This window comes from Lepidochelys olivacea, assembly GCF_965140295.1.
Source record: "Lepidochelys olivacea isolate rLepOli2 genome assembly, chromosome: 10".
In the NCBI taxonomy this organism is placed as follows: Eukaryota; Metazoa; Chordata; order Testudines; family Cheloniidae; genus Lepidochelys; species Lepidochelys olivacea.
The window spans coordinates 8,384,090-8,400,377 of NC_140420.1; the positions used below are offsets into that span (position 1 = coordinate 8,384,090).

At 50.4% G+C, this 16,288-nt stretch overlaps 1 protein-coding gene across 3 annotated transcripts in view; it reads right to left on the minus strand.

The window, feature by feature from the left end:
• The window catches only part of MPRIP (myosin phosphatase Rho interacting protein), a 170,738-nt gene that overhangs the window by 147,978 nt on the left and 6,472 nt on the right, over positions 1-16,288 (minus strand). The window lies entirely within an intron of this gene.

Consider the following 16,288-nt stretch of genomic DNA (forward strand, 5'->3'; position numbering starts at 1 on the left):
AGAAGAGAACCAGTCAGCTGGAGTCTTTTTTTTTTTTTCATAGATTCAGAGATATTCAGGTCAGGAGGGACCATTATGATCATCTAGTCCGACCTCCTGCACAACACAGGCCACAGAATCTCACCCACCCACTCCTGCGAAAAACCTCACACTTATGCCTGAGCTATTGAAGTCCTCAAATCGTGGTTTAAAGACTTCAAGGAGCAGAGAATCCTCCAGCAAGTGACCCGTGCCCCATGCTACAGAGGAAGGCGAAAAACCACCTTAAGGAGACAGACCCACTCCCTCCAATATGGTGAGTCCATGGTAAAGAGAGAATTCTGGATGGGACCCAGCTTGCCCTCAGGACGTCCGGAACACTGGACACATCCGTTAAAGTTTTCACGCCCTCAACCCTGCTTGTCTGGAGACCCAGGGCAGAAGCAGCTTTGCGATTCACACTCCTTGGCCCTGAGTAGGCTAATCTATATAAAGACCCCCTCCTGACGTAGTTCTTATGCAAGACACTCATCAAAGAAGCCCATCCGGAATCAGATAAAACCAAGCTCTACTGAACAGTTCGCTCTTATTCACAAAAGAGAATATTCGGCGTTAGCGCTTTACCGGTGTGGCCAGGTCCTATACAGAACAGCGTTCCCTAAACTCGCTCTTCTCCACTGTCAGTTCCAACATCCAGCAACCTGGCACAGAAGAGGGCCGCTCCTAGTCATTTCACACCGGGAAGCGGCTCATTTAGCCAATAACAGCAAGAGGAGGGGAAAGAATAACTGGAAAAACTACAAAAAGAAAAGGAGGACTTGTGGCACCTTAGAGACTGACAAATTTATTTGAGCATAAGCTTTCGTGAGCTACAGCTCACTTCATCGGATGCTCCAATGAAGTGAGCTGTAGCTCACGAAAGCTTATGCTCAAATAAATTTGTCAGTCTCTAAGGTGCCACAAGTACTCCTTTTCTTTTTGCGGATACAGACTAACACGGCTGCTACTCTGAAACCTGGAAAAACTATCTGCACCATCACAGAAATCAGCAAAAGAAAATCTCAGCTCCCCTCCCAGAATTTTCTTCTTTAATGGAGGAACTACACGCTGCCAAAGGGAAGTCCTTGTTCCACTGCCTTTAGGACCATAGGACTGGAAAGGACCTCCTGGGTCAGAGTCCAGGCCTCTGATATCACAGGCAACCCCAGCATATAAGGCCAGTCACCCCACTAGCAAATGGCCAGAAAGCTCAGGCTGCAAAACACATTCTCCCCCCCGCATCCGTCCATCATCCTTCCCCCACTTTCCCTCCTACCAGCTGAATATGCTACTCCCAGACCGTGAGTGACTTACTGGACACTAAGATGGTGGACATCAGAACCATGGTGAGCAACGGGCCAGGGCATTGTCACTACACAGCAAACATGGTCTTGTCTACACAAACATTTACTTCACGGCAAGGTGGGGTGTATATCTACCTCGCACTAGCCTGCCGCCGCGTATTAACTGTCCACGGGGACCCTGCTGATGTGCACTAACAGTTCCTGACCTTCAGAGGGGAGCTTAGGCCAAAAAAAGCTAAGAGGCAGTTCAAACCCTTTTCAAGTGACATCAAGGTGAAATCTAGACTAAACTGTTTCAGGCCCAACACTCCCATAGGCCACCTGTGAGTTTTTGTGGTTTTGCAACACTTAAATAGATATATATTCCCCTCTGGAAAAATCCACACAAACGACAGGAAAAATTGCCAAAGGCATGAAGTCCGCAAAGTTAGCAAACGGGAAACAAAATGAAGACGCCTCTTAATTGCTTATGAGCTGAAAAAAAGATAATCGCTTCTCCAATCTCCTTCAGTGGCATGTTAAACATCAGGCGTTGCTTGTAACAGCGAAAACAAGATCTCACAACTGTCTGAAAATAAGGTGACAATCCCTTTAAGAGGTTGTTTTGTGTTTTTTTTTAGTAAAACAAAATACAATTTTTTTTAATTTAACAAAGTGCACAGTTTGGTTTCAGGGCTGAATTTAAAACATTCCTCTGCAGCATCCCGCTGCCTTCCCGAGCTCTCCTGCTGAGGGGCAGCCTCAAATTAAACATCTGGGACACAGCTCCTGAATTTCCTCCCCACTTTCCTACAGTCACAGCTGAGGATTCTACCTGTGACTCCAGCTTACCAGGACCACCCCCCTTACAGAGGCAGTGCTCAGCAGCCGTCGGGAAAAGGACCATTGTTTTCTTCCGCATTTGTTCGTACACCACCTAGGACGATGGGGCACTCGTGCCATGCCAAGACGACACCCTCCCTGCAGGACAAGAGCTTTCCTAAATCATTTCTCCTCTGTGCATCACTTTCCCTATTCATGAAGCGGGGCATGTACCCAGCTCTAGAAAGCACTTTGAAAACCTCGACCAAAGTGCTAGAAATTCTCCCCCCACAGCCAAGCTGTGACCAAATCCCAGTGTTCCTTCCCTTAAAACCATCCCTCCCCTCAGCAGAAGCCTGGGCCATACCTGGATTCCTGAACCCCCTTCCTGCAGCCCCTTCAAAGCTCTGGCACCAAAACCACCTCTCCTTCCAATCATGTCTCCTGGCTTCTTAGGTCTTGTCACTGCAGCGTCCGCTCTCCTTCCACAGCAGGTACTAAACGTGCCCCCTCACTTGCAGAACTCTGCACAGCCACACCCCCAGCCTACACTTCTTTCCCAATCTCCTCCCACGCCCTTGACTCTCGTAACTCCCCTTCTTGCCACTCCTTACACAGTCTGCCAGGCACCCTCCCCCAGAGATATCTCCTGACGATCCACCTGTTCTAATTCTAGGCCACAACCAGCCTATGAACTGCATGTCCCCCCATCCCCCATTCCGCTCCCCTCTCCCACATGCAAGCTCTTTGGGACAGAGATTCTGATTTGTTCTACACCTGTTGCCTCCGGCCCAGCATGGTGACCACCCAGGGCATGTTACCAACAGGGAAAAGTCTCTGCAACCCAAACACTGCCTGCAGACTGGGCTGCTAGAGCACAAGGGTGCAAAACCAAGCAGCCTACTTTCCTTTCTGAATTTCTCCCAGTTCGGACAGAAAGAATAAAGTGGCAGAATGGAAGCTAGAGTTTTAATTTCCATCCTCCACCCATCTGAAGTGTTCATTAGTAGCAGAGAGGAAGGATTATCCAGTGGTCAGGCACTGGCGTGGATCCTGAGACCCCCAAGTTTGAGTCCTTGCTCTGCCACAGATTTCCTGTGTGATTTTGAGCAAGTCACTTATTCTGTGCATCAGCTGCCCACCTGCGAAACGGATATCAACACAGCCCTGACTCACAGCGGGGTTGGGCAGGTAAATACATGGAAGATTGTGAGGTACTCAGACACTGCAGTGAAGCACCCAAGATAGATGGATAGTAATGACAAGGCAGGAATTTTTTCCTTTTATCACAGCAGAATGCGGATATTTGGCAAGAATTGTACCCCACGTCACACAACTCTCCTCGCCCAGAAGAACAGCTGTAGGATCAGTCCATTCAGCCGCATTAGGAGGTGTGACACCAGTTCTTTTCATATCTTCTCTATACAGAGAGCAGTAACTGCTGAGGTAGGTGTACCATGATTTTGTAAGTGCCTCCATGCTGTAGCCCTGCAAGTCTCTCCCTGGTTCTTCCATTAAAAAAAACTACTTGAAAAAGGGTGATTTTTTTTTTTTTAACCCAACCACCTGTCATTCCTATCTCGCCTATAACATGATCCAATCACCGGAAGTTAAAGCTGGACAAATTCAGGCTGGAAATAAGGTATACATTTTTTAATGGTGAGGGTAGTTAACCATCAGAACAACTTACCAAGGGTCGTGGTGGATTCTCCATCACCGTCCATTGTTAAATCCAGATGGGATGTTTTTCTAAAAGCTCTGCTCTAGGAATTATATTGGGGACGGTCTCTGGCCAGTGTTGTACAGGAGGGGAGACTAGATGATCACAATGGTCCCTTCCGGCCTGAGAATCTCTCTGCCTGAGATTTGACAGAGATATTGGCGCAGGCAGAAGTACCTGATTGCACAGCAGTCACCTAGATCCGCTTCTTCACTTCAACCAACACAGCAGGGAAGAGAACAACAAAGGCTGGCAGGCGAATGGCTTCCTGAGCAAAACCACCACACGTGGTCCCAGTCCATTTCTCCCCCTTGCCAGGCATTCCCCAGGGATGTCCTGATGTTGAGTTCAGGGTATCACATCTGCTTATGTGGCAGCTGGACTGCATTAGATCTAACCACAGAACCAGTTAGGAAGAACCGGGATTGGGAGCAGGTAGGTGAAGAGCTGTCCGCCAAATACAAATGTCTTTGAATAGCAGCAGAAGGAAGACTGAAAGCAATCAGCCAGGCAAATTAGCAACAGCACACTTGGAAAAAAGGACACTTGGATCTGCACTATGGAATGGGGAATCTTAGCTCTAGGGAGATCCAAGCCTGGCTGCTCAGAAAATGCTACAGTAGTGTTCATCTCCCAGACACTAGCAGAGACACTGACAATGGTGATTCACCTTGCACCCTACCAGGGCACTTCAATACACAGAGGGACGTTTCACAGTGCCCAGCAGCGCTGCATGCTAATTATGCTTTGCAGTCCAATACGTGGCTTTCACTGGCAGAAATTAAGTAAATTTGCAATAGGGCTGTCGATTAATCGCAGTTAACTCAAAAAAATTAATCGTGCTGTTAAAACAGCCGACTACTAATTGAAATCTATTAAATATTTTTGGATTTTTTTCTACATTTTCAAATATATCGATTTCAGTTACAACACAGTATACAAAGTGTACAGTGCTCACTTTTTATTATTTTGATTACAAATATTTGCACTGTAAAAATCATAAAAGAAATAGAATGTTTCAATTCACCTCATACAAGTACTGTAGTGCAATCTCTATCGTGAAAGTGCAATTTACAAATGTAGAATTTTTTTTTGGTTAAGTAACTGCACTCAGAAACAAAACAAGTAAAACTTTAGAGCCTACAAGTCCACTCAGTCCTACTTCTTGTTCAGCCAATCACTAAAACAAAACAAGTTTGTTTACATTTATGGGAGACAATGCTCCCGACTTCTTATTTACAATGTCACCTGAAAGTGAGGACAGGTGTTCGCATGGCACTTTTGTAACTGGTATTGCAAAATATTTACATGCCAGATATGCTAAACATTCATATGACCCTTCATGCTTCGACCACCATTCCAGAGGACATGCTTCCATGCTGATGACGCTCATTAAAAGAATAATGCGTTAATTAAATTTATGACTGAACTCTTTGGGGGGAGAATTGCATGTCTCCTGCTCTGTTTTACCTGCATTCTGCCATATATTTCATGTTATAGCAGTCTCAGATGATGACCCAGCACATGTTGTTCATTTTAAGAACACTTTCACTGCAGATTTGACAAAACACATAGAAGGTACCAATGTGAGATTTCTAAAGATAGCTACAGCACTTGACCCAAGGTTTAAGAATCTGAAGTGCCTTCCAAAATCTGAGGGATGAGGTATAGAGCTTGCTTTCAGAAGTCTTAAAAGAGCAACATGCCGATGTGGAAACTACAGAACCTGAACCACCAAAAAAGAAAATTAACCATCTGTTGGTGGCATCTGAGCCAGATGATGAAAATGAACATGCGTTGGTCTGCACTGCTTTGGATCGTTATCGAGTAGAACCCCTCATTAGCATGGACACATGTCCTTTGGAATGGTGGTTGAAGCATGAAGGGACATATGAGTCTTTAGCGCATCTGGTAAGTAAATATCTTGCGACGCTGGCTACAACAGTGGCATGTGAACGCCTGTTCCCACTTTCAGGGGACATTGTAAGGTGGAAGGCAGCAGTTGCTTAGTAGATCACAACTACCCCTGAGGGAATTCTGCGCCACTGCGCAATTTTGCAAAAATTAATGTTTTTGTGCAGAATTTCCTTTCCCCCACAGAAATGGGATGCAGTGCTGCTGGCCACCACTATGGGGACATTGCCAGGGGAAGGGGGAGAAAGCTAGAGGGTTCCTGGCAGTTGCAGTTCCCCATACGACCCAAGAGAAGGAGAGGGTGGCGCGCAGGAAACTCTGTGCAAGCCTGGTACAGAGCATCTGTCTGTTTCTCCCTATGGATCCCCGGGCTCTGAGGGGGTAGAGGGTGGATGTCTGGGCTGAGGGTGGCATGGCTGGGGTCTGTGGGGGGAGTGGAGAGGGGATGCAGGTATCTGGGCAAGGGGTCCCCCGAGCTGGGTAGGGTTGCCAGGCATCCGGTTTTCAACCGGAACGCCTGGCTGAAAAGGGACCCTGGCAGCTCCGGTCAGCACCACTGACTGGGCTGCTAAGAGTCCAGTCGGCAGTGCAGCAGGGCTAAGGCAGGCTCCCTGGCTCCGCGTGGCTCCCGGAAGCGGCAGGCATGACTGGCTCCTAGGTGCAGGGGTGGCCACAGGAACTCTATGTGCTGCCCCTACCCCGAGCGTTAGCACCGCAGCCAATGGGAGCTGCTGGAGCAGTGTCTGCAGGCACAGGCGGCGCGCCGAGCCCCAGGCCCCTCCGCCTAGGAGCCGGACATGCCAGCAGCTTCCGGGAGCCACATGGAGCGAGGGTAGGCAGGGAGCCTGCCTTCGCCCTGCATTAAGCGCTGCCCAGCTGGAGCCCGCACCCCAAACACCCTCCTGCACCCCAACCCTCTGCCTCAGATCAGAACCCCCTCCTGCATCCTAACTCCCACCCAGAGCCTACATCCCTCACCCCTGCCCCAGCCCTGAGCCCCGTTCTGCATCCAAACTCCCTCCCAAAGCCCACACCCCAACCCAAGCCCCCTCCCAGACCCAAATTCCCTCCTGGAGCCCACACCCCCTCCTGCACCCCAACCCCCAGCCTAGAACCTACTCCTGCATCCTGAACCCCTGATTTCTGGCCCCACCCAGGAGCCCGCACCCACTCCTGAACCCCAACTCCCTGCCCCAGCCCAGTGAAAGTGAGTGAAAATGGGGGAGAACGAGCAAGGGGTAGAGTGAGTGGGAGCAGGGCCTCGGAAAAAGGGCCAGGGGTGGGGCAAGGGTATTCAGTTTTGTGCAATTAGAAAGTTGGCAACCCTACAGCTGGAGGCAGGGCAGGTATATGGGCAAGGGTGGCCTCCATGGCTGGGCTCTAGGGGAAAGGGGGTGTGAGTGTCTGGCCCCCCCAGCTGGGCTCTGTGGAGGAAGGGGGCAGAGAAGCAGAAACTGGGTTGTCACCCAGAAACCGGGTTTCTTTAACACACTACTCCTGGGGGAATTTTTTTGTGTGTTTATATTGTTATAGACACACTTGCTGACTGGTAGTTTATTTAAAAATACCTAAGTAATTGAAACTGGCGTGATTATGTCGTGTTATTTTGACAAATAAAATTTGCAGAATTTTAAAATATTGTGTGCAGAATTTTTAATTTTTTTGCCACCGAATTCCCCCAGGAGTAATCACAACACAACAGTTTAGGACAGGAAGTGAAGAATACCACATTTAACTGCAAGTGCAGGGAGAAATTTTAATTAGCTAACATAGAACACCCTATAAAACAAATAAACTGCTTCCCCCATATAAGGGCCCTCATGTTCCAACTGGAAGATGTTTCAAAAGCCCTTCACCCTTGGCCGTAAAGAAAGGTTTCAAGGGGCCACAGCCAACCTCCCCATTCATAACTGCCACCCCGAAAGCTGAAAACCCAGCCTCTAATACACACCTCTCCCATTTCATGGCAGAATCTCTCAGAGGGCCCACACAGGGGCTTGTGCTGGTTTAACCTATGGTGTGATTTTAAATGGGTTTAGTTAAATTGGCACAAGATGCTGTGTGGAAGCCAAGATCTGTATGTGGCTTTAAGATTACACTTGATAAGTTTATGGAGGAGATGGTACGATGGGATAACATGGTTTTGGTAATTAAATATTCATGGTAAATAGGCCCAATGGCCTGTGATGGGATATTAGATGGGGTGGGATCCAAGTTACCCAGGAAAGAATTTTCTGTAGTATCTGGCTGATGAATCTTGCCCATATGCTCAGGGCCATATGCTCAGGGTTTAGATGATCGCCATATTTGGGGTTGGGAACGAATTTTCCTCCAGGGCAGATTGGAAGAGGCCCTGGAGGTTTTTCGCCTTCCTCTGTAGCATGGGGCACGGGTCACTTGCTGGAGGATTCTCTGCTCCTTGAAGTCTTCAAACTACGATTTGAGGACTTCAATAGCGCAGATATAGGTGCGAGGTTTTTTGCAGGAGTGGTGGGTGAAATTCTGTGGCCTGCATTGTGCAGGAGGTCAGACTAGATGATCATAATGGTCCCTTCTGACCTTAATATCTATGAATCTATTAATCTGTTTAAACCACGCTTATGTTGATTTAGCTTAAATCAGTTAAGACTTGTCTACACAGTAAGTGGAAGCAAAATGACTGCATCAGCTATAATTCATGCCTGTGAAATCCATGAGTTGGAACACTGGTTTTGTTTTTTGAGTGCCCTATTTCAATATAAATTTTAAATCAATTCCTTACTAGCTAAACTGAATCAAAGGCATTCAAACCCTGAAATCAGTGTCCCCACCCAGACTTAAACCAAACTGAGGAGCAGGAATTACAAGAACTCTGGGTGACTGCAAGCCCTTAGGTCTATTTTAAGCCAAACCAAGCCACTCTTAAAAGCAAATAAACGGCCACACAGGGATCTGTATCAGTTTAACTAGGCTGGCACAAGTTTGGGTGTAGACAAGGCCTCAGAGTTAAAACCAGCTCTGACCTTTTAATCCCCTCACCGCAACACGCTTTAAAATAAATGACACCTGACTCTCCCACACAAGAGGAGGGTTTCTGGAGGGGATAGAAAAAACACATTGGAAGGAAGCACAGACTTACGCATGTAGTTTGTTTTCTCTGAACACAGTTCGCACTTGGGAATTCACAAGAACCCCACAAGTGCTAAACGGCAGCTTGACAATACTCTTGTTCTGTAATGGGATTTATACAACCCCTTGTGTAAAAGGCCACTCGACAGCAACACTGAGGTTCCCAGAATAGGTTTGTTTGGCCAAGCAGAGGCTAGCTGATCTTAGGTGAACTATTTTTGGTGGTCCCCTGGCACACGGGCCAATCTGGTCACTTTGCAGCTTTCACTGTAGGTGGGACTATAAACAGTATTTAGCAGTCTTCTAGCACCTTTCACCCAAGAATCTCAAAGCACTTTACAAACATATGGTTTGTTTAACAACACTCAGGTCAGGGAGGTACAGATACACAAGCAGTCATCTCTGGGATGGGAGAGCACCCGCTATAGGGCAGGAAATGAAGGACACTATATCTAACGGAAACTGTGCAATGAACTAAGTCGGAAAAATATTACCCCCATTACTTTTCAACTGGTTCCAACACTCCCCATTCTTCCAAAAAATGGTTACAAGCAAAATAGGGCTTTGGTTTTATATCCATTTGAAAGGTGTCTCCAGCAGCCCAGCACCATCAAAACAACATGCTGGGACACTAGTGCAAACTGACTCAGAAGGAAGATCATCATCACTTCCTGCAACCCCTTGGTATTCCCCAGAGGTCTCCCATCCAGACGCTGACTCAGCCTGGCCCGGCTTAGCTTCAGGGACCGGACAAGAGCCTCAATAAGATGTGATGCAGGACATGCTCCTTTCATACAACTGGATTAAAATATGAATTCAAACTAAACCATCTGCTAATAGCAACAGTTGGGCCAGAACGCAACAAGCCAGGGAGGCAAAACCCTGGCCAAACGAGAGCTAGGCCCGAGCCCCATTGTTTAGCTCGGGAGCTGAACTTTCCAAACGTTCGGCGTTGAAAATTCGGGCCAATCCCGATGGACAAAACGCAGGGAACACAGCACTCTGCCATGGGCTCAACGGTTAGACAGGGGCACCCCCCTCAGCCAATCTGGGCTCACCCCAGATTTAGTCAAAGAACTTATTTCACAGAAAGATGCTCATTGCTCCCCGCCCCTACCCCAAGACGGCCCTTAATAAGCAAGCCTCAACTGGGGCCGTTCTTGCAGTGCTTCCTGGTCGGATACCTGCACCATGATTTCAGAGATTTTAAGGTCAGAAGGAACCATCGTGATCATCTAGTTTGACCTGCACAAGACAGGGAGAATCCCTGTGTTCACTCCTGCTTCAGGTCAATAGCTGTGCTTCAACGAGAGCATTTATTCCCCCTCGCTGGGGTTTGCGGGTCGCTTCCTCTTCCCCTGTAATTCAGCGTCAGAGAGCAGAGCTCACAAGCTGAGCCGGTTAGTCCTACTCCTGGGTTTTATTTTCTTGGCTGTTCAAATCTGTGTTGCATCAGAGGAACACGCTGCCTCCAGCCCAGCCAACTGGGCCAGTTAGCAAGGGGCGGGGGGGAGGAGGAGGAGGAGGAAATGGCCCCAGCGAGGTTTACACAAGGCTGTCAAGCTGCCACGCTGACGCTAGGCAGGAATCACTGGCTCCCAGGACAGAATCCAGCCAGCCCCCACTAGCTCCTAAGAATAGAGGCCTGGGGCTTCCATGCAGCTGGCACTGCAGGGGGACCCCTCACCCCCCACACAGGCAGTCTTTGAGGGGCGGAGGCTACCAGATACTGGCTTTGAAGAGGTGCTGCTGTGGGTACTGTGCTGGCCACAGGCACTGGATGGACAGCGCTGCTGTACCAGCCTCACTCCAGCACAAGCATCAGCCCCAATACGGACCAGCCTCCTGCTGGTCCGAGAGGGGAACTTGGTGTCCATGGCCGTGCTTGGCCTCTCTGCTCAGATTGCTAAGGGTGTCGGGGTGTTCGGGCTGCAGCCGCCAGTCTGTTAGGAAATGGACCGAGACCCACCCACCCATTACACGCAGGGCCACCCACAGCGGGAAGGCGTTTTGTAACTCCCAGGAACAACAGACCTGCGGTGGATCTGAACCGGTGACTTCAAGGTGAAAGGTTGCCAAGAGCCCACCAGATCTCCACTTCTCCCCAGAGTGAGGGGGGAAGGACAGGCCAGGAGCAAGGTGCACACGGGCCAACCTGATCACCCACACTCCAGGGATGACTGGAGCATGTTAATAGAAGAGCCAATTAAGAGCAAACAGAACTTGTAAGCTGGGGTAAGAAGAGTCGCCATCAGGACACACGAGCTGAACAGCCTGGTTTTGGACCACCAGCACCCGCCACTGGGGCATCCACTTTGTCCACCCACCACGACTAGGAAGCACCGCAGAAGTACAAGTCTAACCGCCCCAGGGAAATGCACCACACTGAGGTGACTTTCATTGGCACCAGCTGAACACTTACTGCGTGCCTGGCTACAGTGAATTTGGGCTCTGTGAGGTGCAGATCGTAGAGGCGGAGTTATATGACCGAAGCATTCCCATCCTGGTGCTGTGGGGAGGAACACCCTCCTAGGGCCGTATCCCCCGGGAGTAGGTCTGACAACAGGGCGTATCTACACGGCCTCTCCCAGGTCTGGAACTTTGACCAAGCCTTATTTCCAAGCCAGGTTTGCCACCTACCCAAACAGACCTGTCAGAAAACCCCATCGACTGTGACACCAAAGGAATTGGGGAGATTAAACGTTTGCAAAAACAAGGATGAAGAACTCCCCGTGAGCTGCATTTCTGACCCATCACGGCGCGCTCGGGGGGGAAAGTTCAAATTAGTCACGGAGAAAGATTCCTGGCTCCATGTGCGCGCTGGGGTGGGGTCATCTGTTTAGGCTGCCGGCAGACGTAATCAGCCTGTCTCGGGCTGAGGCAGGAGTTTTTCACTTTAAGTTGATCTTGGCAATTGAAGGAAAAGAGAGAGAAAAAAAAACAGGAAAGAAGCACAGGGAAGGCTCAGTCTCTGCCTCTCAGGTCTGAGCATGCACAGGGGGGTCCTACAGGCAGGCGGACTCCTTATCACAGAAGCTAAAGGTAACTCACCAGGTTGCAGAATAGACCCAATGTACAGAGCAGGATCATCAAGGCCCAGGGGCCTTTAAGACAGACAATAAAATGATAGTGGAACCTAGCACTCTTCACTCGCGTCTCCGGCACTTCCTCATGGATTGGTGAGAACGCCATTTTAGCTGGAGAAATGGAGGCAGACAGAGCCAAAGCAGTTACCCACAGTCACCTGGTTAGGCCATGGCAGAGCCAGGAATGGCATCAGGTTGTCAGGGTCCAAGCCACCATCCACACTGTACTCTTTGGGCAGTTTTTGGTTCCAGGTGCCCCAAGCCACTACAAGAGAGGCAGATCTGAAACCGCCCCACCTCCCGGGCAGTTTGGGCACAGGCTCTAGTGAAAGCCACACGGAATTCTGTGATTATGACCCCAAAACAAGGCAGATCTGAGCCCACATTTTCAGCTCTTGGATGCACACGAGCCCAACAGAACCTGGGTGCGATGCTGGCCGGTCAGGATTGGGGCAGCCCTCACTCCAAGGGACAATGGAGCAGAGACAGGCTGTACTTCACTCCCAGGCCTTCTGCGCACAGAGGGTTCTCTGCAAACTCTTCGCAAGAACACACCAATTGTTACTTAATGTTCTTCATGTCACGCATCCTCCTATCAGAAAGGAGGGCCCTGAATCAGCCACTCGGACATCTCCGCTGGCTTAGAGCCCATCTCTCTTGAAGGTCCTGCAGAATCCAGTAAGAGAGCATGACGCATGTCCCGGGTAGGGGGCAAATTCTCCACCTCCTGCCTCTGGGATTCTAGCTGGCATTGGACATTGTGCACCAGAGGTTCCAGCCCCAGCCCAAGCCATTTCAGCGCCTTGTGTCTCAATAGCCCCCGCCATCAAATGCAGGTTAACTATACTGACCCCCTTTACCTGGTGCTTGGCCCTTCCCATCCTTGGCTTGCCACACATTATTGCTGCACGTTCTGTGCTGCCTGCCTACACACACCCCTATGTGCACATGCACCAAATGCTACTGTAAGTCACCCTCCCAAGGGGCCTGTAGATGGGGGAACACAACGGTGCGGGAAACCACCCGGGGATCCTTTGAAGCCACGGGTCACCTCCTAGAGGTGGGCTCCTCAGGGCTGGTTTCAGTACACAGGCTCCCCATTCCGACCGACTCATGCACTCCACCCCTCCCGCACAGCACGTGTACTGCAGGGCAGGACGGGACCAGGGCTTCCATCCTGCTGCTTAGACACCAGTGGGCAAATCTTCCCACAGAGTGAGAGGGGTGAACCCAGGCATCAGCAGGGTCTTTTAGGGATGAGAGAAGGCTCTCCAGGCTGGCCTCAGCTCCGGGATGTTCATTATTGGGAGCTACCATGCCGCCTGCCACCTCCCCTCACTGGGGGCCAGGGGAGAGATTGGACAGGTTCCTCCTCCCCATACAGCACCCACCCCAAGCTTCCCCAGCTCTTTCGGGCCCTGCCAGTCTGAATGGGTCAAGGTCCCTCGGGAGCGAGCAGGGTCCTGTAGGCTAATCCCTCCACCCCAGCAGTTTCGGCACCAGACACCTGCTCTCTGTTTGATGTGCTCCTGCCTGTCCTTGAGCCAGGGAGCCTCAGAGGCACTCAGTGACATAGCTTGAGCCAACAGGGCAGCAGGTACCCAGCCCTCTTGGGAGCATGGACTGGAACAGACGTGCTCTGGGCTGCCCTCTGGATGCCAGCTCAACGGGCTGCAAGAGGAGCCAAGTCACATACCAATAGCTTCTTACCCCACCCCGCGCCCTGCACCTTTCTGTGGGAGCCAGGCTATTAGATTCTACCCTGCAACCGCTCGCAGCACAAGCTCCAGGTCCCAAAGGCCGGGCTCTCCCCCTCCCAGGGGATGGAAGCCTTGACTCCATCTCTAGCCTGGGAGTAGCCAAGAAACCTCACAGAAGATGGAACCCAGGGCGACCCTTGGGGGGACAGGGATTTGGAATTATTTCCCTCTGGAAATGCAGACAGCAGGATCAGGAGAGTTTGGGGCAGAGAAAGGCCTGTATTTCCACATTCAGGACTCATCCCGGAGAAGGTTCTAGGCAAACCCACCCCTACAACTTACTCCTTTTGCCTGGCAGCAGCTGCCTTTGTTGGGGCTAACTGGACACCCACCAAATGCCAGGGCAGAGAGGGATGGTGGGAAGTGCAGAGCCAAGTCTGAAGGGTGCCATCAGATTCCCCAGCATGCAGCCGCTCTGCCTAGGAAGCGCTAATATGGAGCATCACTAGCAACCTGAGCAGGAAGAGATCCTTATACATCACCCAACACAGGCCTTGGAGACGTTGCTGGGAGAGCCACTGGCTGCTGCCGATAATGGACACACTGAATAAAAGCTGAAGCCATAAGCCACCCCACACAGAGTCCTAATGCTTTGGGGGTCTAATAGGATCCAGTCAGACTTAGTTTCCACCCCAAATATGCATTGTCCTGACATCCAGCAGCATTTTGGGTGCTTAGTGCTATCAATGCCATGAACTTGGCCTGCCTGGCATCAGTGCAGCCTCCCTCAAGGCCAGGAACAGCCCAAAGCAAAGTTATGTGCTGACCCCCTCCTAGCATCAATAAGCTCGTATCTTCCCCCACTTGAAGTAACTCAGGCGGCGGCTCGCCTCTTGCCCACACCGCAGCTTTGCTTTCCTGCGGAGACCAGGATTCACAAGCAGCCTACACTGCAAGTTTGGTGAATCTCAACTTAGCAGCAAATGCGGCCCCACAGCACAAAAAGCCATCACCACAGGAGAGACCAAGAGCAGACCAACCAGGTAGCTCTGACCAGGCGTGTGGGGCTCCTAGGACAGGAACGGCAGGTAACTCCGCGGGTGCAGGTCAGGATTGAGAGCCAGCGGCAGAGGTGACATGACATGAAGTTCTCATAGCACCTTTCTGCTGTGGGTATCGGTGGCACTGACCCACTGCTACCGTGACCCCTGAACAAAAGGGCTTCCTCTCCAAAACTGGTTTCTTTCTGTGCAGTCACCCAGGGAGACAGGAGCGGTTCATAGCTCCCAGGAGCAAGAAGGGGCTAGATTAAATCTGTCCTCGGCCCAAAGCTGCCCTGACACAGCCCAACACTCCACCCCTGGGCACCTGCCCCGATTCCCACCTGTACTCACCTTCGTGAGCCTTTCGGAGTGCCACGGTTGGGAATTAACCACTCCCCCTCCATCCCTTCCAGCAGCAATGAGAGCTGAAACAGCCCCTCGATGCTTCCATCTAAAGGCCTGTTTTACCTGGTTGACAACAGCAACAGAGGAGAGGGCACCAGTGGCCTTTAACAGCCCCTTCTACTCACCTCCCTCAGCCTGTCATTCCAGAGGAAATGGGCAGAAAAGGTTTGTTAGATTGTCTAGTCCACATCAAGTCCAGGCTTTGCCCTATAGCGCACTGCAGGGCTCTGGCCACTCTTGTTCCAAACGTCCCAAGAGATGGAGCGTCCACAAACTCCCCTGAGCATCCAACAGATCTCACCAGGGCCCTGCTGAGAGAGGAGGATCACCTCTCTGGAGGTCAGACAACAGCTATGGTGCAATGACAGACATGCACATGTCCAATGAAGGCAGCTAACCAGTTCATGAATGCAAGGAGGCGGATTTTCCAAAAGCAGGGGTTTGTACAAAGAAACCATTCAGCTACTTTGCACACACTCATCTGGCAACTGTACATGCAAATGGACAGTTGTGCATCTAAGCAGTCTCACAGGACAGACAAAACACACGGACCTTTCTGTTGCAGCTAAGGGGGTGAAACACTGCAGGATGCAGGGGAAGCGTGCAGGGCTGCAGCCCACACTACGTTTGGTCATGGGGTGAGAAGAGAATTTCACTCTCCAGAGAACTCAAGCGGGACAAGAAGGTAGGACATACTTCAGGCAGAAGAACAACTGAAGAATGAATCCTGACCTTGTCCCTGGACCCAACAGCAGGGGAAATGCAGACTGCAACCAACAAAGCATTTTATTCCTAACTTTGACCTCTGCCAGTCATCTGTATTTCTGCAACAGGCCTTCCCCACGCTCCCAACAATGCCCACGGAGCCCTCCATCCTTCTTTGCTAGGCAACTAGCTTATAATCGTGCATGATTTTGTTTGGCATGTTGACGTGGAGCATGCATTTCTGGGACCTTTTGCTTTGTGTCTGTGGGGCAAGGATGGAAGAAGGAAAGTCTTTAAAAAAGTTAAAAGGAAAGAAATTACGTCTTTTTCCCTAAACGCCTCTCCCCCTGCCCCCAACCAAGCAGAGCTAGCTCCATTGTACCACTCCCTCTAGCCCCCAAAAGAGAATCCTACAGACAGACCTCAGTTCCTTCCCACTGCAGCAGCTGATGGAGGCGGGTTTGACATTTTCAGAGACTCTTCC